Below are 23128 nucleotides of genomic sequence, written 5' to 3' on the forward strand. Positions count from 1 at the left end.
CTTTTCACTGTCACCATATTTTTGTCTTTTCCATAATATCACATAGATGGTATCATACACAGCCTTTTCAATTTCACTTCTTTCATTTAGCAACTGACATCTAAGTTTTCTCCATTTCTATGTGGCTTGATACTTCATTTCTTTATATCTCTGAATAATACCTCATCATATGGATGTACCACAGTTTATCTATCCATTCACTTATTGAAAGACATCTTGGTTATTTGGAAATTAAAAATAAAGCTGCTGTGGACATTTGTGCATGGGTTTCTGTGTAAACCTATATTTCCAATTCATTTAGGTAAATATCAAAAATGCATTTTTAAAATTTAATAACAAAGTTAACACTTGATTTGTTTAAATGTCCTAATTTGACAGAAATTGCTTTTCTATTCGCATTTACTTATGAATATTTAGATAACATGGTATGCAAAAGCTTCCAATGGTTCTTGTCTCCACAGAGGTTCATCTTGCATATTCAACTCACGCATGCCTGCAATTCCTGTTAGACAAAAATATCAGCCATTATTTCTCTAAATGTACATAGCCTGGCAAAAATGCTCACCAAAATTTAAAACAATCTATAAATGTACATTGGCTTTTTCATTTTCCAGGGACAAACCTAAGCCAAATCAAGTCAATAATATTTATTAAGTACCTACTATGGGAAAATCACAGACCCTGTCGGCTGCAAACAGGGTTTTTTACTTTGTCAGTGGTCTAAGAGTGTTCAGAATTCTGTCTGTACCAGTGATTCACAATGTTCTTCAGGAGAAATTTCCATGAAAACAAAAGCAGTAAGTCATAACACTAAGATAGTGACTATATTATAGTCTTATAAATCCCCTTCCTAATCTTTTTAGGATCAGTCCTGATTTTTCTTAAAACCTACATAAAACCAGATATTTTCCCCAGTTCACAACATTGAATCTAGCATATAAAACTCCATTTGCTTTATATAGAGAAAGGGTCACTTCTTAATTCTGGCAACAAACATAAAAAACTAAATTTTAAAAGCCATTAGTACAAAAAAAAATTAAGAAGAGTTATTTTAACTATGACTTTCAAATTCAATGTTATGAAATAAACTTAACACTGCAGTTACTTTGCCATATTCAGTTTCTTAATTATAAGCTTATAATGAGGTAAGCATGTCTTTAAAACATATTCAATATTATTTAAAGATTGCTTAAGTCTACCTGTCACTGGTCAGTCCTCTGCTATTGCCCCATTACCCCAAATTTTGCCCCTCTCTAACCCTCAGAATTAGGTCCATTAACTTCCCCAAAGATACCTGATCCCCTCCTCATCACTCCCTCTACCACCTTCCCACGTGCAGTGGCTTAGAAATAGCTGCTGCTCAGAAACAGACCTCTCCATATTGACCCTGGAGCTCTTAAACTGTGTTTCCTGAGACTCTTGCTCTGCTATAAAGCAGACTGTTGATACCACAGAAGGGGAATATTAGCTTCATTGCGTCCTGAAAAGCAACTGAACATGAAGGCCGACCCAGACCTACCCACAATTCTGAGGTGTGTTGGCAATGTTATATATAGGTAGGGTGTGCGTGGGCAGCCCCAGCTTATGTCTGTTACAACTTTCATCTTCAAAGCATCCTGATTTAGACAATAAATTAGAAGTTCACCCTGGTCATAAGCACCCCTTCACTCTACACATTCACTTTACATTTTCCCTACCCCGCTACCATCCCTTTAAACAATCACCCCCATGGACATCTGGCCCCCTTTGCGCCACTGGCTATCAAAGCTTTCTGAGCTTTAACTACAAGTATTCTGTAGCCACTACTTTTCATACACACTATATTCTATGCAGGCCCATTTTTAAATATGACAGATTTGTTTTATGAAAACCAAGCAATTTCCCAATAAAGCCTTTCTCTTCCAAACTAAAAAATATAATTAAAATGTCTTGCATCAGGCTTAGAAGCATAAAATTAGCAAAAATAAATCACAAACCAATCACCTTCTCACTGAAAAAAGTTAGTAGAATGTTCTAAAATCAAAAATAGCAATTGTTACAGGATTAATAGTAAAGATGAAGGTCTATAATTCAAAAAGAAAGAGTAGCCACACACAGAATTCAATTACATTTTACAAATGGCAAGGTAAAAAAAAAAAAAAAAGAAGAAGTGTGATCCAAGAGCAGCAAATAGATGAGTAACAGTAAGGCAGAGGTTCAAGGTGAGAAATGAGTTTCGGGTAGCTTAATTAAGGATCTAAGGAAGGACATTTAGAAAGCAGAATAAAGTAACAGGCAAGAGAAAGGCTGCAGGAGGTCCTAGAGGGGTAGAAGCAGAGTAAGAGCCAGTAAGCAGCTGACCAACATCAGATACCTGACTCTGCTGTGCTTGTGGGGCAGCCAATGATCGATGAGAATTTCCGTTAGTAAAGAGTGGGAAAAAGCATTCCCATGACTCATCCGCATGGGATAACTGCTAAATGGTTAATGCTGTATATAACTGCGTATTTTGTATCAGAATAAGTATAGCCCTCCAAAAGATAACTTGCAGAGTCATTCACCAGCTTCAACTGAGCGGCCTGATTGAAACCAGCTGAGCCAATGACATCACCACAGGCTTTTTACTATAAAAAGGGCAAGCTCTGTGAGGTCAGGAAGCAGAACTAAGCTCCGTGAACACAAGCCAAGCTGAAAGAGGAAAGAGCCAAGAGAAGTTCAGAGAACAGACTCATTCCAAGAAGAAGCTAGAATGAGCAATTTGCTCAGAGATGGCTGCAGAAGAAAAAGGCACAGAATGGCAATCTTCCTTTAAAAATAAGGGGCTGCTGTTCTCCCTAAAAAAGTAAGTTATCTAAAGTGAAGTTTCAAAGGAGAAATTGACTGAAGCACTTCACATTTTCAGTTCCTGGAACTAAAATCAACTATAACATCATCATGGTAGTAATATTCGTGTAGTCTTTTCCCTCAATGTATATCCACTGAGCACTTACTATGGACCAGGCACTATAGTAAGAAATGAGAACACATTCTTGAATAAAATGGACAAAAGTCACTGCCCTCTTAGAGCATATATTCTTAGAATGTAAAGCACTAAACAGACAAATGTACGGCATGTCAAATAAGCATTAGGGAGAAAATTAAGAAGAAACGGTAGTTGGATTGAGAATAGTGATATTTGAGGAGGGGGGAGATAAGCCATGTGGTTATCTGGGAGAAAAGCAAACAGAGGTAATAGCAAATATAAAGGCCTTGAGCTGTGAATCTGTTTTCTTTTTTAAATAAATATCAAGAAGGCCACTGTTACTGGTCAGAAAGAACAAGGAAAAGCAAGAGTCTGAGTGTGGACAAGTTAATTTAGACAGGCAAGTGAAAGTGTTAAGCAGGTATTTGTATATATGAGACTAGAGGCACTGAGGAAAGATTCAAACTGTAAATAAAAAACTGGAAACGAACTGGGTGCGGTGGCTCACGCCTGTAATCCCAGCACTGTAGGAGGCTGAGGCGGGTGGATCACCTGAGGTCAGGAGTTCAGGACCAACCTGGCCAACATGGCGAAGTCCCATCTCTACTAAAAATACAAAAATTAGCCAGGCGTGGTGGCATGGACCTGTAGTTCCAGCTACTTGGGAGGCTGAAGCTGGAGAATCACTTGAACCCAGGAGGCAGAGGTTGCAGTGAGTCAAGATCACCTCACTGCACTCCAGCCTGGGTGACAGAGCCAGACTCCGTCTCAAAAAAAAAAAAAAAAACTGGAAACCATCAGTGTCATACATGAAAGAAGAATGCTTGAGCTCACTCCACAAGTGCATTATATAGAAAAGAGAAGGGGGCATCCCAATGGTTAAATGGTTAGAGGATGAAGAAAATGAAGAAATAGGGGGGGAAAAAATGACTGAGAGTGAACAGCCTATGATGCAGGAGGAGAACCAAGGGCATGGGATGTCCAAGTACTCCAGCGAAGAATGTTTTCCCGGAGAGACAGTGTGATCAGTTGTGTTAAATGCTATGCCAAGTCAAATCAGATGAGCCTGCTATTAGACTTGACAATACTGAAGTTATTGGAGACTTTGACAAAAGCAGGTTCTGAAGCAGTGAAGGAGGAAAAGCTTTGGAGAGGGTTCAAGGAAGAACAGGAGAAGAGCAATTTGAGACAGTGAACGCAGATAACTATTTTGGGGAGTTCTGATCTGAAGAGAAGTGCAGCAGTAGCTGGATAAGAACAAGGGCTCATGAGAAGGTTTATTATTAAGACAGTAAAAACTATGGCATCTTCTGCTAATGAGTATGATCCAACAAACAGTAGAAAATGCTGATGCAGAAAAGAGGACTTGCTGGGGCAATGCTCTTAAATAGGTAAGGGGGTGAGATCTAGTAAAGAAGCCTTGGTTCTTCCTTGGTTTAAGTGAAATTTAATGTGTATGGATTACAGTATAATTTGATTTGTATAAAAAAATATAATTGAGTTGGCTATGAATGAGAATGTATCAAAAAATTTGCCACAACTTTCTGAAATTTTTAAGTTATTTAGGTTATGATACAGATGGTTTTTAAGTAAATCAAATGTAATGAGAAAGTGGTTAAACATTCAGCATGCAACTCAAGTAAGTCAATCAAATGTAATAAGAAAGTAGTTAAACAGCATCCAACTCAAGTAAGAAAACAAACTAGGTTCTTCCATAATTTCACTTTAATTTTACATAGTGAAAAAAGCATCCTCCCTAAATTAATCAAAATGCTTGTCTACATATAACAAAGACAGACTTGCTAGTTATTGAGGATCTTTCTTCCTGTACTAGTTCCCAAATGACAAACCTGGGGAGGAAAACAGAAGAATTTGCATTCAACATACATTCAAATTAGACCTCAGAGGGCCTATAAGTGCACATTCATGGAGCCTTCCATATCTACAAAAATTGATATTTGATATCCCTCCACCCCAGACCTTTTCCTGGGAAAAGCTAGTCCAGAGAATGAGAACACCTTATCTTCTCATTTATGGCAAGTTTGAAAGTGACTTACAGTTATTCTATATGAGCTTAGATAATCCACTACCAAAATCATTTTAAATCTGGCTTAACTGCTAAGGCCAATTTTGAGGAGAAGTGTTTTTAACAGTCTTGATAACCACTTCACACCCACCTAAAGGCCCCTGTAGCCAAGAGCTAAGTGGCAACAGAAAAAAAAACTACAGTTTTTCTATCCTATCTATGAAAACCAGAATAATGACAAAGGAGATTAGATGAGTGAAATGTGATGGACAGACCTCACTAGAATTCATGTTAGATACAGGTCCAGACCTCTTCCCAGAAGACTGCTTTAAGTTAGTAAGACATGGAAAATCAGGTCCCGAATTCCCAGTGGCCTGTTTTAAATGACAGTGCAGTCAGCATATTCCTTGGATCTGACCAATCTCAGGGCTTCTAGTCCTCCCTTCCCGTGCCAAGGTAGTGTCTGACTCACACTCATTCTGGGTTCTTCCCCATTTCTTCCTTGGTCTATTAACTTGTTGATTTTGCAACCCAAATAATACTATTGTCAATAGATGTCCAAAGACTGGGGTAGAATTAACTTAACATAATGCATGTGGGTGCTTTAACACCTAGCAAGCTTCCCTTCCTGAGCCTGCTGAGATGCAGGAAGTAAAGCAAGGCTCCCACCCACCTCACACCACAGAAACATGGCTGATTTACACATAGGAGGAAAACCTGTTTCCGGGGTGGTCCACAACACATTTAGCATGGTCATTTAAAACAGCTCATCCAACTCTAATTTGAAATCTAACTTTGATAAAATAAGCAGTCATTTTAAGTGAATGCCTTTCCTTTCTATCTATCCTTCACTTATCTGGGTCAAGCATTATCTGGTTCAAATGTATTAAATAATAAGAGTTAATTTTTTTATTATACTTTAAGTTCTAGGGTACATGTGTACAATGTGCAGGTTTGTTACATATGTATACATGTGCCATGCTGGTGTGGTGCACCCATTAATTCGTCATTTACATTAGGTTAATTTTACAGGTTCACATAACACAATTAACACATTCTCAAAGCTCTTTGTGCTTTAAAAATGTAAAACAAAACAAAAAACCCTTGAAAATCAAAATCTGCACTACTCAGTTTTCTCACAAATTATTAGTATTACCACTTGACAGGAAAATAATAATTTACAGGAAAGCGTCAAATTTCAAAAAGATGGTTTTCAAACACTTGGTTTTAACATGTAGCTGGTTAACAACATAGGTTCAGATTAAAGTAAATATCTACCCCTAATGTGGCAAATAATTTTGTGACTTGAAATAGCAAAACATCTAAGCCTTGGTATCAATATTCTCTATAAAAAGAGAGCATTGTCTAGCATGGCTCATATTGTTGCTTTTGGCTATAATGTTCTTTGATTTCCTTCTACACAATGTTATAAATCATTAGTCTCTCAGATTAGTAAAATTTTACTCAACATAGAATTATTTTAAATTAGCAATAAAAAAGGTAAATAAGTCAGGTGCAATACGAGTAAATTAACAAAATAAGAGTATTTTAAAGTCAGAAAAATCAGTGCTTGCAGGGAAAAATACATTTCTCTTAAGTAATGTGGCAAACCACTCTTAAGACTGCTGCCGGGCTCCACTTCCTCCTTCCCTGGGAACTGTCAGCACTCCGGCATGTACACAACCATTCTGCAACCCAACCTATAGTTGATTGATTTGGAGGGTAGACACCAAATCCATGTAAAGACAATCAGATTTTCTCTCCCTGCAAGATGCCATTGTTATCTGATAAATCCAGGTTGGGTACAACTAATAACTAAGTCATGGTATGACTCTGAAGAACCCACCACTACTGCTTCCAAAGCAGTCCTTAGTCCCTATGGCCACCCTGGTTTCTTCCTACTCTTTGCAAGACTGATGTTTCAGTTACTCCCAGGATTCCTTTAAATCCTAAAAGTTTGCATTTAAATTAATTAAAACTAAATAAAATGTAAAATCCAGTCTTGTAGCTGAACTAGACATATTTCAAGTGCTAAATAGTCCCATAGGACTACTGCTGGATAGCTCGGATTCTCTAAACACTTTCCTCATCACAGAAAGTTCTACTGGACAATGATCCCCCAGAACCTTCTAATAAATTTTCTCTTTTCTTAAACTGCGAGGATCAGGCTTTGTTTTATGTGTCTTTGTTTTTTGTTTGCTTTATATTTGTACCCGTAAGCATAATCAGGAAGTATAATGGTAACTTTCTGAAAATCTTGTATAGGATTTCTGGGCAATTTCAAGAGTTTCAAGTCTTGGAGTTAATGTTACTTCAAAACTTAAAAGTTTACTCACAGGACTCCTGGACACCTCCTGGGTCACAGAATCATGGAATTTAAGAGCTTGGAAAAACCTTAGGATATATCTAATGCAATATCCTGGGTTTTTTTACACATGAAGACATTAACACTCACAAAGCTTGTAACTTGCTTTTGTTTCTGAATAGTACTTAAATTTGGCTTAACAGATTATTTAACACAAGATAAACAATATACCAACTAAAAATGTAATATAAAACATAACTCTGCAAATCTCATGATTACACAAGTAACAAAGAATGAAGTTTAAATATTTATTTACTCACGAAGCTGTTACTACACCAACTCCTTCCTACTCCTCACCCCCATGTCTTTTCCCCCCACTTATTTATTTTGTAAGGTGCATTTGCCATGGTTACCATTGTTTTCAATGTCATAGTTACCCATATCTAAAAGGCACAGAAAACATTCTGTACTTTCTAATCTGGGAGCAACTACATTTTTTTGTTTTAATTTTTATTTTTCACTAGAACCTTTATGTTCAAATCTTCCACATGATTAGTCATCTGTACAGATTGGAATCTGGATAGCTGAAGATGTTTTTATTCAGTTGCTTTTAAATAAATAGTAACCTAACATTTAAAATATGGGGATTAAAATGTCATACTTATTCATCAATAGGTGTCAACTTGCTAAAGCAAGTTCTTTTGGCATCTTCTGAAGAAATGTATTGTTTCTAACAACAGCAAGAAAACCACACAAACACAAACCCAAATACTGATGGGAGACAAGGATTCTAACCCTCTACCTGTACTATTGTTTCACACCTCACTGCACTAAAATCTGCAATGTCTCACAGCACAGAGATTTTACAGGTTTCTTTCAGGTAAATATAGAATTCAAAACTCATGCAATATTAATTTTGACATAAAGGATTATGTTTAAATAATTATTATATTTCATTTGTTTTCCTTTAATCATATCTTATGAAGTAGTAGAAAGGAGATTATGGCCTTCCAACCATCCTTTCCATTAAAGATAAATTGTTTATACTTTCCCTGCTAAATAGATTTACATCTAATATGACTAATCTATAAATAAATGGAGTACAAGATTTATAACCCCTGCACATATCAAATCACTTAAGATCCAGTTTTTGTATGGCTTAAAGAGTTCCCCCTTCTAATATCACATCGCACAAACCAGTATCCCAAGTCATCTGAAACAATGATATACATTTCATTTCAAAGAATTAATTAACACTAATTCATTTCCCTTCCCTTTCAAATGCCTGTGTGTGTGTGTGTGTGTGTGTCTGTGTGTTTTCTAATACATATAGATGTTGGCTACTCCTGTCTCAGAGAAACACCTCTCCCAAAAGAGTCAAGGATGACCCACAAAGTCAACAAGGGGAGTTCTTGAACTTATCAATGCCCGCTGCTATGAATCATGCCATTAATCAATACTAGTGTGAATCATCACAAAGCCGGTCCAGGGAACACAGACCAAGATTTTGCAGTCGTTCAACAAAAGTTTTGGCTGATAATTTACACAATGAAAACAAAAAGGCAAAAACAGTATAAACTCCTACACCTAAATTGCATTGCAAAAGCACATATACTTTAGAGCAGTGGTCCCTAACTGTTTTGGTGCCAGGGACCGGATTCGTGGAAGACAATTTTTTCACGTACCAGGCAGGGGTGGACGGATGGTTTCAGGATGAAACTGTTTCACCTCAGATCATCAGGCGTGCGTTAGATTCTCATAAGAAGCACCCAACTTAGGTCCCTCACATGTGCAGTTCACAATAGGGTTTTTTCTCCTATGAGAATGTAATGCCACTGCTGATCTGACAAAAGGCAGAGGAGCTCAGGCAGTAATGCTCGCTGGCCCGCCACTCACTTCCTGTGTGGCCAGGTTCCTAACAGGCCACAGACTGCTACAGGTCAGAGGCCCAGGGGACCTCCTGCTTTAGAGAAAATATGCTAAAGTCAATATATGTATGTTAAGGCAAATAAACACAAATGCCAGCCACAATCTTGGGTGGCTTTTGTTAAGACACCTGACTCCTTTAAAATACTTGCATATACTATGGAAAGGATTACAAATTATTTAGGTCATAAAGTTTTGCACCTGGAAACATCTACTTCACTGAAAAGTTACCAAGAAGGTAGAAAAATCCTGGAATCTCACAAATGGAAGTTATGAAGTTAATTATGTTAATAAAATTCAAACAACTAATTAAAAAACAAAAACTGTCTTGCACACTTTAAGGGGCTCTATAACCAAATTCATAGCATCTGCTACACTTCATTTCAAAATGGAACTCAAAATACTCTCACAGGCCACTGTGTCAGAATTTTAACCATTCCTCCAAAACTGATAGTTGACATAAATGCTATAAAAAATTAAGTGTAAGAAATTCAGCTTCAGCATCCACAGCTGATCATGACAGACCATGGGAGAATCTGAAGGCCTATAAAAGAAGCCTGGTCCTTCATCAAGGTCTGAGTAAGTGGGTCGGCTGTCATCTGTGACAGAGTTCAGCCTCTCACAGCAAAGTACATTAGCTGCAGCAGCCCAGGATCAGTTTTCGACAGCTGAGACTTGAACCTCTAGGATTTTAAAAGTTGTTAACTTTTTGTGATGGAAAGCATATATATTCTTTCCAGCAGGTTTTAGATTGCACAACAGGAAAAAAAAAAAGTATGTGTGTAATATTAATATACCATTTCTCTTAAACAGTAATGTGAGGCTATGTTTACTAAATTTTTAATGTTTAAAGATTAAATAACAAGGTCATTCTCAAATCTGTATTGCATTTCTGAAACCCAGTAACTGACAGATAAAAATAAAAAATAAAAATAGCTATTAGCAGAAATATCTTGGCTAATTTACCTTGCTTTAGCAAAGCTTAAAATTTTTGAATTGGCCACCATCTTATTTTTTTATTACTTTAATTATACATACTTAAGCATTAGAAACACAACTTAAAAAGTCACACTCATTTTTATATAACCTTTTTAATGTATACATTTAGAGTGCATCGCCAAAAGAAATAGAAATTAAAAGCCTTTAGAGAGAACTGATGTTGACCTTTACTCCTTGACAAAATGCTTGTTTTGAAAATATTCAGCATAGAAACACAAGCCTCTGATCAAAACAGTGGCAATACATGTTAATTTCCTTAGATACGCAGTCCAACTCCAGGCATGTGAGTGTGAAGTTCAGACACCCTGAGCAGCAGCCTGTCTTCTGCTCCATTCAAGAACACCAAGTCCTCTGCTTAAAGGACCCATCGTCATCTACAGCCAGGACAAGAAAGACACTCACTATTTCAATTAACACAAGGACAAAATTATTTTTCTGCCTTCCAAGGTATATGGATCATGTGGCATTAAAAAGGAAACAAAATAGTAGCTAGTATTCTATTAATCTCTCTTTTTTTTTTTTAATTGATGTGAAGAAAATGCCTAAAGAACTTTTCAGTAAGTTTGCCCAACACAAACTTTAAATTTACATTGCTAATCAAAGGTTGGTAACTTAAGTTCTGTGCAAACTCAAGAAATGCAAATAAAATACAGTTTTCAACAACCCAGTTCCTGCTGCATCATACCATTTTTTTCCTTCCTTGACCCAACCGTTTAAGTCAAACAGGTTGAGGAGACAGTCACCTTCAAGAAAGCCCTTTGCCCTGCCAGCTTAAAGTCATGCCAGCAACCAAAGTAGAATCTGATATAAAAATAGGAGTCTGAGGAATCCAGGGAAGGCAAAGCACATCCTAAGGCCAACAGGTTAGATTGCCATCACCTCTTGGTGATAGAAACTTAAGGCTATATCTGAAGGCGCTATAAAATTAACCTCCTCTACCAAATTAATCAGTTAAGTCAATAAATCACTAAAATGGCCAGATGTCTGGCTGAAAAACCAAAGTGAATGAATTGGTGTTGTAGAGTCACAGGTGAAGGACATTAATCTACTTTTTTACAAGTCTTAGCTTATACATAAAGGCCATTTATTTTACTGAGGCAAAATTAATGGTTACCTACCCCCAAAAAATTGCAAGGCTGTCATTACAAACTCATTGGGATATTAATGTGGAATTAATTAATTACTCTCAAGTTATCTGAATTTTCAGGCAAACAAATTAACAGATGATTTTTAAAAGAAGGAAAGGAGAGGGGAGGAGAAGGGAGAAGGGAGGGGCAGGGGGAGGGGAGTGGTGGAAGGAGCGGATAAGAGGTAAAGGGGGAGAAGGGAAGGAGGAAGGGTGGAAGGGATTAATAACAAAATAGTGCTACCAAAAGGAGAAATAAAGCTTAGCATGCTAGTTACAAAGACATGATGTTGTTCATGAGGTAGTAAAAATATTATCTGTATATTTAAAAAAAATAAAGGAAGCAGCTGTATAAATATTTTAGCTTTTTCCCCCCCAAAAAATGTTTATATGCCGTTCTGAGGATAGAAATAATCCAAGCTGAGGCAATGTGTTAACCCACTAGAAAACACACACACACATACGCACAGGCATGCACAAAATGAAGTGCCTTGAGTCCCTTCATCCTTCCTCTTTTTGATTTGAAACATTTCCTCCCAACTTGGCTGCAAGACGGAAATCCTGAAAGTGAGGGTCATCAACAATATCTGTCACTCTCCAACTGCGTAGGAGGAAAAAAACAAGCTCTTACTTGCTGGTTTCAATTTAGAAAAAAGAAAAATGACACTGGTCTGCTATCTTTTATAAACCCATTATAAATGTAATGCCAAATTCACTAAAACTATGTATATCTATATTAAAATATACTCAAAAGAGAAGTTACAACAAAAATAACTCTATAGCTAAAATACACATTTTATTTTGCACATTTCCTTCATATCTATATATCAGAATACATACATGCATATAGGTATAATCATGGTTTGCTTATAGTTTTGCATTCTGCACTTCCACTTGGCAGCTCATAACATCTCCACATGTTCCACATATTTGTAAAATCATTAAGAATTCCATAGTATTCCACAAATTAGTAATCTATTTATTCACTTGCTTATTTATTTATACCTGCCTTCTTATAGAATGGGCTTAGCAGACAATCTCCCTCACTTGAGGTAGACTATTATGATTTCCCCTATTCTCTTTTTGGACACTTTCAGATGTTTCCAATTGTCTTCCTCATTTTGCAGTGAAATCTGCAATGAGCAACTTCATGTAATAAAGCTCCCTTTGTGAATTTAATCATTTCATGATTAATTCCCAGGTGAGTTAATGAGTCAACGATGGTAAATCCAGTCTCTTATGTATAAACATATATAATTTAGTGTATACATTTTCATAGATTCTTTTTATACATAATATATGTATATATGAGTTTTTTAAAACTTATCTTTCATTTTACATTTTCTCCCTGCCCTCGAGTATGAGCCTATGACTTCTGTGAATCTGTCTCATTCAAATGTCACTTGATTCCAGTTATACATTCAATTTAACAACATCACTATAATCCCAAAATGTCTGTGTGTGTGTGTGTGTGTGTGTGTGTGTGTCAGATGTTTAAGACTAACAATAAAATGGGCTTACATGACCTAAGATCATGCTGCTAGAATGGTGCAAGGAAGTGTTAGGAAGGAAGCTAGCCTGACATCAGAAATGTGCCATCCACATGCACGTCATGAAGACTGTGCGACACCAACATTGTACTTCACAAGACAAAAGTGATCTACAGTTTTAAGAGATGAGTGACATAAAGTTAAAAGTCAACAAAAGTTCACAAAACTTGCCAAGAAGCAGCTAGCAAAAATCTTGAAAATAGTAATTCCTTTAAAGGATATAACTGTGTTTCTAGTTTGATTAAGTCATAAGATGCATTCTATAAGAAAGATCATTTCTGTTACCTCTATCTCCAGTTTGACTTTCTCTGGTACAGTCCCAGGAATTTCCTTTGGTCACCCATTCCTCTCCTGTTAACGGCCAACAACTGAGGTGGAACTGCCATCCACATTAGACCACCCTTCACATTTGCTTTCCTATCACATTGTTTTATTTTTAACAACACTTATCAGTAACTGGTATTTTCTTGCTTAATTAATATAAATATTTCCTTGCTTAAATAGTATAAATACATGAGAATGTAAGCCTAACAAAGTAAGAACCTTGTCTCTTTATTTTTTCATTCATGTAAACAAATATTTAGAGTCCCTACATATGCTGGACAGAGGATGGAGCAGCGATCAAAATGCAAAAATGCATACACCCTCATGAAGCTTACATTCCAACAAGGAGAGACAGACAACTCATTATAAGAGTCAAATAGTATGTTAGAACGTAGTTAATGCTATTGAGACAAATAAAACAAGGAAGGATCACAGGGAGTGCCAGAGTGAGGGTAGAGGTATGTGGTTGAAACTTAAACGTCATCTTCGCACCTACCAGAGGGCTTGGAGGCAATCAATGAATACCACCTCATGGGATGGGGCCAGACTAACATATCCCAACTCCCTGGATACAGTGATTGGTTTTGAGGCATGCAAATAAAATCAGAGTCATTCAGATACAAGAGACATTGGAGCTAGCAAGCACCACTATATTTTGGTGTTGTGAACAGGCAAGGCTTGGAGCTACTATAATCATTTTGCTACTTAAGAACAAAGCCATCATAATTAGGAAAGCACAATGTAGGAAAGGCAGAACCTAAGAGAGCAAAATAACCAGGATTGTTTACATTATTTGATTGTCTGCTGCAAACTGTACCTGATGTTTTGCCCTTTAACTAGGCTATTCAGTTACTTGGCATAATTGGAACCTCTAAATCAACTAAATTAGTTCTTCTATGTGGGTCAAAACAATTTCCTGCTTTGCTTTCACTAATAGGAGTTATCTTAGGGGCCAATTCCTCATTTGAAAAAAGTCAGAGTTGCTGTGTGATGTTATTTAATCCACTCTGAGCTAGGTTTCCTATGACTTGCAACCTAAGGAGTCTGTATTGGCACAGATTCTAATTTATTATGTAATCTGAGGATTGCCTTCCCAACACATGACATGCTCATCACTACGTCCTTGTTCCAGCTGTGGAATACTTCCTCTACCCTCCACTCCAAGCCGCAATTAGGGGAAGGTCCTCCACTCTACCAATCCACATCCATATCTCCATTGCTTTCACAAAGCACTCACGAATTAATCCATGCATTTATTCACTCAATCATTAACTCTAACAAATGTTTAGCAGACACTGACAAACACTGACAATAAGACTAATAAGGCAACGTCCTTGTTCTCAAGGACATTTCAAAAAGGAGGGAAAATACTTGAATGAATATCTGTAATAGCAAATGCAGGCTGATTACTTGGACAGAGTGATACGTAGGAGACAATGAGAGTGTGAATGGTGGAGTAAACAAATGTCTTTGGAATGGCCCACAACATCCCTTACCTCCAACTAGGCTCGATGGTGGTATCAACTTGTCCTACAACACACACGGCCAGTCACAGTGGCTCACACCTGTAATCCTAACACTTTAGGAGGCTGAGGCAGATTGCTTGAGCCCATGGGTTTGAGACTAGCCTGGGCAACGTGGCGAAACCCTGTCTCTACAAAAATAAAACAAAAAATTAACCAGGCATGGTGACGTATTCCTGTAGTCTCCGTTATTCAAGAGACTAAAGTGGGAAGATCACCTGAGCCCAGGGAGTTTGAGGCTGCAGTGAGCCCATGATTGTGCCACTGCACTCCAGCTTGGGCAACAGAGTGAGACCTTGTCTCAAAAAATAAACAAACACATACACACACACACAGAAACACATATACACGGCCCCTAGAGTGGGACATGGCTCTTCCCTAAAAAGTTCTAAGGTCTTTAAGGGCAGAACTCTGTCCTATCGTTCTTTTAGAGCTTCTAATATTTCTAGCATATCATACACAGTAAGTCTCCAGTAATCGCTTATTAAATTAAAATATGGGTGTTTTGTACTCAAACATTTGAAAAGAATCATAGATGCTGTTTATCTGTAGTCCTAGTTAAATTTCATTGCTTTCTGAAACTATCAGTTTTCTCTTATCTGTCGTAACAGCTGAGAGCTTATCAGAAGAGCTCTTCCTAAACCAGCAGTACATGCGCCTCTCCCAGGGCATCACCACGTGGCCTCTAAATCAGCTCTTCCTAGTAGGTCGAAATAAGTCCCGCTTTGCTTTCACTAACACGAGTCCTTTTAGGATCCAAGGAAATAATTACTTTAGAGCTTTACTTTTAAATACTATATACAGAAGCCTCTATGCTTTGGCAATGAATTAAAGAGAGATTTTTCTATTGCCACAGAACTCCTTAATCAGGCTCTTCTCAATTTAGAAAAATAAATTTAAAAGACTGACAAACTAAGTGGAACTAAGTACAGCTTTTGGTCCTTAAGATAGGGCAAATAACAATTAACCAAAAAACAAGGGGTTGGGGTGGACATAAAATGTTCCTGAAAAAGTTTTGAGGATTCTTAAAAGCTAATGTGATTCAAAAGGGAAAAAAGTGTCTTTCTCATATGGTGAACATTCAGTCTACTTTGTGTTGTTTTTCCACATGACAATCTTATGTATTAGATCACACAATGTATTTTCTATTCCAAACCTATGTGGTCATTTACAGGCTAAGTTTCATAAACCAACTTGCTAACCATCCTATACAAATCTCACCCACTGTTTCAAAATGTTAAATTAAAATGTTGGTACTACTGTACTATTAGTGTTATGGTCAGAGAATGCATGACTGGTAAAGCAGCGTCTGGGAAGCTGGCCTAGAATCAAAATCCACACTCACAATGTGGTCAACGGGCAAGTGCATTCTGAAGTTCACAGCAGGAAAGGGAAAGCAGCACGGAAAACATGTGCTTCCCTTTTCCCCACTCAAATCCTCCTACCCTTTGTGTTCTCCTCCTTTACCTGCAGGCTCAATCACAGGTAATAATATTATCCCCACTTTTCTGCCTTCCCATGCTTCACTTTTCCGTAACACATCTTGGGCAGCCACTGGCTGCCTAGAGGCCAGGACAGGGAAGAAGATATGCTCAGGAACTCTTGATTCTTCAGACTTTAAAAGAATACCAACCAGCCCAGTCATGGCTGTGTCCTAAGAAAGGAAGAAATGTTGGTCACTTCTCTTTGATGTTTACCTACTCCAATGAGAGTATGAAGGGTGGAGTGAACAAATGACTTTGGAATGGCCCACAACTTCCCTTACCTCCACTAGGCTTGACAGTAGTATCAACTTGTCTTATAACACATATGGGCCAGTCCCTCATATTTTTCCACATGTAGAAGATGCTCCTGTTCCCCACCTGCATGTCTTCTAGTGTGGAGTGAGAGAAGAGACATCCAGAGGCCCACACCCTCCTTTCATCTCCACCACAGCCATGTAATTAGGTAAACTTGGGCAAGTCACTTCAACTTCTTGGGTCTCAGCTGAACCATGTGATTGCTAGGCCACTTGTAGTTCAATGTTTTGTTCCATTTGTTAAGACTCCTACAGCTTTGCTTTTACTGTGTTTGCTTATTTTTTTTTTCTTCTATCTCTCTTTTGCTTCAAGAGGGCAGAGACAATATCTGTATCCTCAGATACTAGGACTGCACCTGGCAGAAGACAGCCAGGAGGCATTATGTAAGGAGAATGAATGTATCAAGATAGGAAAACCAGTATTTCAACATTTAAAAAGCAATCTTATCAAAGCAATAAGGAAGAAACAATGATCCACTTTTTTAGTTCACTAACAATGGTAACTGAGGAATGTCAACATCAAGCCTTCACGTAATACAGATAGAACAGCAGATCTCAGAAGTGGTGGAATGGAGATGGTGACTGAGATCATAAGAACCACTTATATAATAAGAATCACTTATATTTGTAGTTACCCAAAATGAGTGAGTTTATAAAAAGTACTCTTGGACCTTGCGCCTTCATAATCCAGTATTAATGTGGGACTCCAAGAATTCGTCTTTGAACTAGGTATCTCGTCAAATAATTCTGAAGCGCTGATGCTCATCAACACATCAACCCAATTAGGAACCATCAAATTAGGCTCCTTCCAGCTCCAGCAATACGTACCTCTACGACACACATGAAGTTTTAACAAATTTATATTTGTTATCCTTGGGGTACTTCAGTATTATAATTGTATAACCATGTATCAAGTAGATGTTATAATTTCATGCCCTACATGTACCTAATGTAATCATTTATATTATTAAGGCCTATATTTGTCTCTAATATTAGTATATTCTAAGAGTATGCTTTAAGAATTTTAATGATTAAAAAAATATATTATATATGGCAAAGAGGAGAAAAATAAGGTTCCGTCCATCTGGGACAGGGTTTCAGCCTCAGCATCATTTACACTTTGGGCTTGATAATTCTTTGTTGTGGGGGGAGTTCTATGCATTGTAGGATGTTTGGCAGCATCTCTGGCTTTTACTCACTAGATACCAACACTCTCTCACTAGTTGTAGCAATGAAAAGTGACTAGAGATATTGCCAAACCCACCCGCTTCCTGCACCGAGAACCAGTAAGAAAAAAAACATTAAAATAATTTAAATAGCCATGGGTCTCAAAATACAAAATGTCCATTAAAGTAATCTATGGTAAAGCTATGGTATCAATAGGCAATTACTTAAGAAAAAGGGCTACTGGGATACTTGGTCTGAAAGTATATTCACTCATATTTTAGTGGCTTCAACACCTTTATGAATAGTTGGGCAAATGAGTTTTATCAAAATGGGCATCTATTTTCTATTTTGTACATAAAGCTTACACAAGTTGAAAACCTCCAAAATTAGCACATACATGTTCTAAGACTATAAAGAAATTCTAAATAAAATTTTCTTAAATTTCTTTTTGGAAAACTGGACACTGTCATTCAAAATCTTAGACTCCATGATTTAAGACCACGTCTAGACAGAATGAAACAAAATGGAGACTTGGCAATTCTTTGGTATTATTACTTTGCTTCAAACTTTTCTTTTGGGGGTTTAAATTACAGCTTTTAGCTGTCAACACTAATAAATTTAACCAGATAATTAGCAAACTTACAAATAACTTTTTGCCATATTGGCATTACCTACTGTCATAATTTAAAGATGTTTCCATTCCCTCCTATGATTCCTCTTCAGAATGGGTTTGGAATCCCAGAGGAAAGTGTAAAAAGTTTAAAAAGAAAATCACTCATTCTGCAAGTTTAACACTACAGAGTGAGATATTTTGTTCCAATGGACCAGACCCAACAAGCTATGAACTTTAGATAAACTTCTTTGGAACTGTAAGACCTCAAGAATGTTTCCTTCTGTGCTTTCTTTTGTAACAGATTTGAAAATAAGCTGCAGTTGTTGTTGTTGTTGTTTTTTCTAAAGGAATATTACGTCTTTCAAGCAAAATGTGTCGAGAGGAGAGTCACATTGAATGTTTAACCTTAGAATTATATATATGCATTTTAAACATGTTCCTAAATGGTAGTGCAAAAGGAATTTCCTAACCTTGTTAAGAATTACCAACCTTATAAAAGGGGGTAATTTTCCCAAATAAAATTCAATAGATTTCAATTACAGCCAACTTTAAAGCATTTTAAATTTCTATTGGTATGTAATTCACAGTGGAACATAGAAAGTTAACCATTTCTCAGAGGCTATTGTGTTTGTTTTTAGAACTAAATATAAGTATTTTGTATGTGAAAAAATTTAAGATTATTCATCTAGAGTCTACCATAGTCCAGATTTCTCGCAGTATCTGTCTTTTGTGCATTTTACTGCTCCTTAACAGATGCAGGAGAAAGCTAAAGAAAAATAAAGATGAACTACTTTTATTTTACTACACTCCATATTTTGACAAACCAGTTCATCTTTTTTGCTTTAAGCTGACCTTTTCAAAAATAATCAGATAGGTAATTATAATATATCCATTCTCTTTTTAAAGGTGGAGTCCCATATGTTCCTATATTGTTATTAATTCTGGTGAGTATGTTCTCTCATTTAAGGGTTTTATCACAGGCTTACTTTCCTGAGGGTTTCAATTAGATTGTTTCTGTTTCCCATTTTTTAAAATAAAGGTTCATTTATTATTACAGACATGTGCAAAAGTTTACATTTATGCATACATGATTATAACTGATAAACTAAAAAGTCATACATCTAAAAGTTAGGAGACTCAAGGTTATAGCTGAAGTTAGTCAATGACTCATAGTAAAACACTGCTAACTTATTTAATGGCCCCTTATAAAACACCAATCTGCCATCAAACCACTGTAGAAATATTCTGAAGTTAAATAGCAGTATGTTGAAATAACATATATTTAAAACACCAAGAGGCTTCTTTTAAAAAGTTTTAATATATGCACAATCGAGTACAATATCATTCTAGGAACTTATAAAACCCCTATCAAAATACCATGGTTCAGAGACAGTAGCAAATAAAATAATACATAATGATAAAACAGGAAATATTCATATATTGCTTTCTTTCTCATTTATAAGCATTTTTTCTTTTTAATGAATTTTTATTGAGACTGCTAAGTGACAAGTTGTCTGGGCTTCCCTAATCTTCTCTAATCATTTCTTTTGGAGTTAGATTAATTCCAGATGAAAACAAATATACTCTCTTCGCACTGTGCCTACCACACAGTAAGTACAGGAATAAGCTTCCAGTTTAAATGAAGAACCTGATACACGGGGCAAAACTAATGATGATCATAATCATTTACTATGTCCTAAGAGATTACTATATAGACATCATGAACTGGCTATCATAATACAGGTCATTGCTTAACCTACCCAGTGTAATGTTAACAGATCCATGTAAGGTGACAGAAGTGGGCCCAAGGTCTCTTAGGAAACATATAGTTTGACTATGCAGAAGGCATCATGGCCAATTGTACCTGGGATGTCAAGAAGAGGAACACACTAAATGGCCATCCTTGGGAAAGAGTCAACCATGCCTGCCCAGACACATATAGCCAGCTGCTGGCACTGAATTCTGCACATAACCTACCATGACAGAGCTTTCTACAGGCCTTTTCCCTTACTTCCTTATGCAGGAATATTCATCTGGATAATGAAGATCCCCTATCCTAAATCTGAGATTTAGTTTGTATTTAAACATGAAATTAAACATCTATTTAAACTGAAAATCTGCTGCAAACTGCTTCTCTTATGTTGCAATACAACCACAATGGTAGTCTGATTGGGTGTTCATGACTTATAATGTTTTGTTATTGTCCCTTTTGAATAGTTTAGCTGTTTTTACTTTGCTCTCCACTGTATCAGGAGTGACAGCACACTACTGACACAAAGAAATAGGATCAGGAATCAGGGAATCAGATTTTAAACTGACTCCTCATATTTGTGTACCCTGGAAAATCCTCACTGGGCTTTCTCAGTGGGAACAGGCAATTCCAATAAGTGACTCCAGAGATTCCTCTCAGTTCGAAAGACCTAGGATTGTAGTATTTCTCCTATATGTGTATCCTAGGATCAGAACAAGCTAATGGGTCTCATAGCTCCTTATGCCAGCATTACAGAAAGATGTACCCTCAGATAGACTCAAGAGTCCCTAAGATGTAGCCCAATGTCATTCAGGACCCCAAAGCCTCATATTTCCTTTTAAACTGGTCTAAGACAAAGAAATCTTGATGTAAAGACATCTAACTAACAATACCTACACCTAGCAGGGACATATGCATATATATATATATGTATATGTTACAGTTGACCCTTTAACAACACGAGTTTGAACTTCCCAAGTCCACTTATACATGAATTTTTTTCATTAAGTTATACAGAGTACGCATGCCTCCCCTGCCACCTCCTCTACCTATTCCTCCTCTGCCACCCTTGAGACAGCAAGACGAATCTCCTCTTCCTCTTCAGCCTACTCAATGTAAAGGCAACAAAGATGATTATAATGGTCCACTTCCACTTAATGCATAGTAAATGTATTTTCTCTCCCTTAATGATTTTCTTCATAACATTTTCTTTTCTATAACTTACTTTACTGTAAGAATATGGTATATATAATACATATACACAATATATGTGAATTAACTTTATGTTATCCATCAGGCTTCCAGCCAACAGTAGGCTATTAGCAGTTAAGTTTGCGGGGAGTTAAAAGTTACGCATGAATTTTCGACTACATGAGGGGTCAGTGCCCCAAGTCCCCAAATGGTTCAAGGGTCAACTCTGTGTGTGTGTGTGTTGTGTATGTGTGTATCCACTCATGTATTGCTTTATGATGGGGATATGCTCTGAGAAATGTGTAACTGGGCAATTTTGTCATTGTGCGAACATTAGAGTGTGCATGTGCAAACCTAGATGGTATATAAGTATTTATTTTTTCCATATGGAAAACTAAATGTGCCAGCACCACTGCTGAATATCAATAATTTCTCTTAATTGATCTGCAATGTCTGTATCAAGTGCCATATATCGGGTTTCCTTTGTGTGTGCGTGTGTGTGTGTATGTGTGTCTGTGTGTGTGTGTGTGTCTGTGTGTGTGTGTGTGGTAGAGAAGGGGGTCTTGCTATGTTGCCCAGGTTGGTCTTGGACTCCTGGCCTTAAGTGATCCTCCTGTCTCAGCCTCCCAAAGTCCTGGAATTACAGGTATAAGCCACGGCATTCAGCCTATTAGAGTGTTCCAGGCTACAGATGCAAGACTTGAGGACCCCATTAGTCCTGCAGTCCTTGTTCTGAGATCAGTGAAAAAACACTGAAGACTTGGAAGCCAGACAATGACAGAAGGTTTTTTTTGTTTGTTTTTTGTTTTTCTTGTTTAGAGACAGGGTCTCACTATGTTGCCCAGGCTGGTCTTGAACAATTCTCCCACCTCAGCCTGCCAAGTAACTGGGATTATAGGCATGAGCCATCATGCCTGGCTCAAATATACTCTATTCTAATCAGATGGAACCCTGTCCTATATGGGGTCTGTCACTAACTGAATCATGGTTATGCAGCACATGACTGCTATGTGTACATACGTATTTATCTATAAGAAATAAATATTACAAACAAGAATTTTACAGTTTTGTCCTCTATCTCTTTGGAATGTTACAAACCAGACACTTGTCTTTTTAAATACCCCCATTGTACCGAACATGTACAGAGCCTCAGGAATTGAAGATGAGTAAATAAATTTATAATTTCCATTATAAAATATCTAACTTATTTTCATCAGGTCATAAGCATACGCCATTTTTCCACCACTGTCTGCCCTAGATCATCAAGGACCAGCATGCCATACAGTCTTACAGCTACTTTAAAAGGCATTCTTTGAACACATTTTTTTTTTAATGCGTACCCAGCTTCACGCTTGGCACTGAATTTGCAAAGGTGATCAAGATAATAATCTCTTAAAAACATAAAAAGCTTTTAAAATTAAAAAGAGATAATAGCCTCTGCTTCCCAGAAACATAAGTCTACTAAGAAGGTGGGGTGGAGGAAGTAAAGTAAATAAGCAGATAACAGACTAATACACTGCTATTTCAGAGAGACAAATAATTTGGGTCATACTACAAATAGGGTCATAGCACAAATAAGACAAATAAGCTACAATATTACCAACTTCACTTAACAGATACAAATTAGTAAGGTTAATGTCCACTCATTAAATATTTCAATCTGTCAAGTCAAGCTACCCATATAAACACTTTGTATCCAGAAGATGTTGATCATAGTAGCTGTAAAACAAGTTTAGTCAGAAAAGCTATTAGGATCAAAAATTGGCAGTCACACATCTTGGCATGGGTATTCCTAACACATAAAGGACAAAGATCACATCAAAAACATAAACCCTGAGCAACCTACCAGTGCAACACCATCAATATTACCATAGTAATAAAACCATTTT

The 23128-nt window shown here is 37.0% G+C and overlaps 1 protein-coding gene and 1 long non-coding RNA gene across 4 annotated transcripts in view; both read right to left on the bottom strand.

The window, feature by feature from the left end:
• PPP3CA (protein phosphatase 3 catalytic subunit alpha) overlaps window positions 1-23128 on the bottom strand; it is a 330349-nt gene that overhangs the window by 258630 nt on the left and 48591 nt on the right. The window lies entirely within an intron of this gene.
• Window positions 1-23128, bottom strand: part of LOC140712008 (uncharacterized) — a 69550-nt gene continuing 46422 nt past the window's right edge. Inside the window, exon 2 of the long non-coding RNA XR_012093392.1 lies at window positions 1-23128. This exon is cut by the window's right edge and continues 23950 nt beyond it. This is a non-coding gene — a long non-coding RNA (uncharacterized lncRNA).

The sequence above is a fragment of the Chlorocebus sabaeus genome, chromosome 7 (assembly GCF_047675955.1).
Source record: "Chlorocebus sabaeus isolate Y175 chromosome 7, mChlSab1.0.hap1, whole genome shotgun sequence".
NCBI classification, from domain to species: Eukaryota; Metazoa; Chordata; class Mammalia; order Primates; family Cercopithecidae; genus Chlorocebus; species Chlorocebus sabaeus.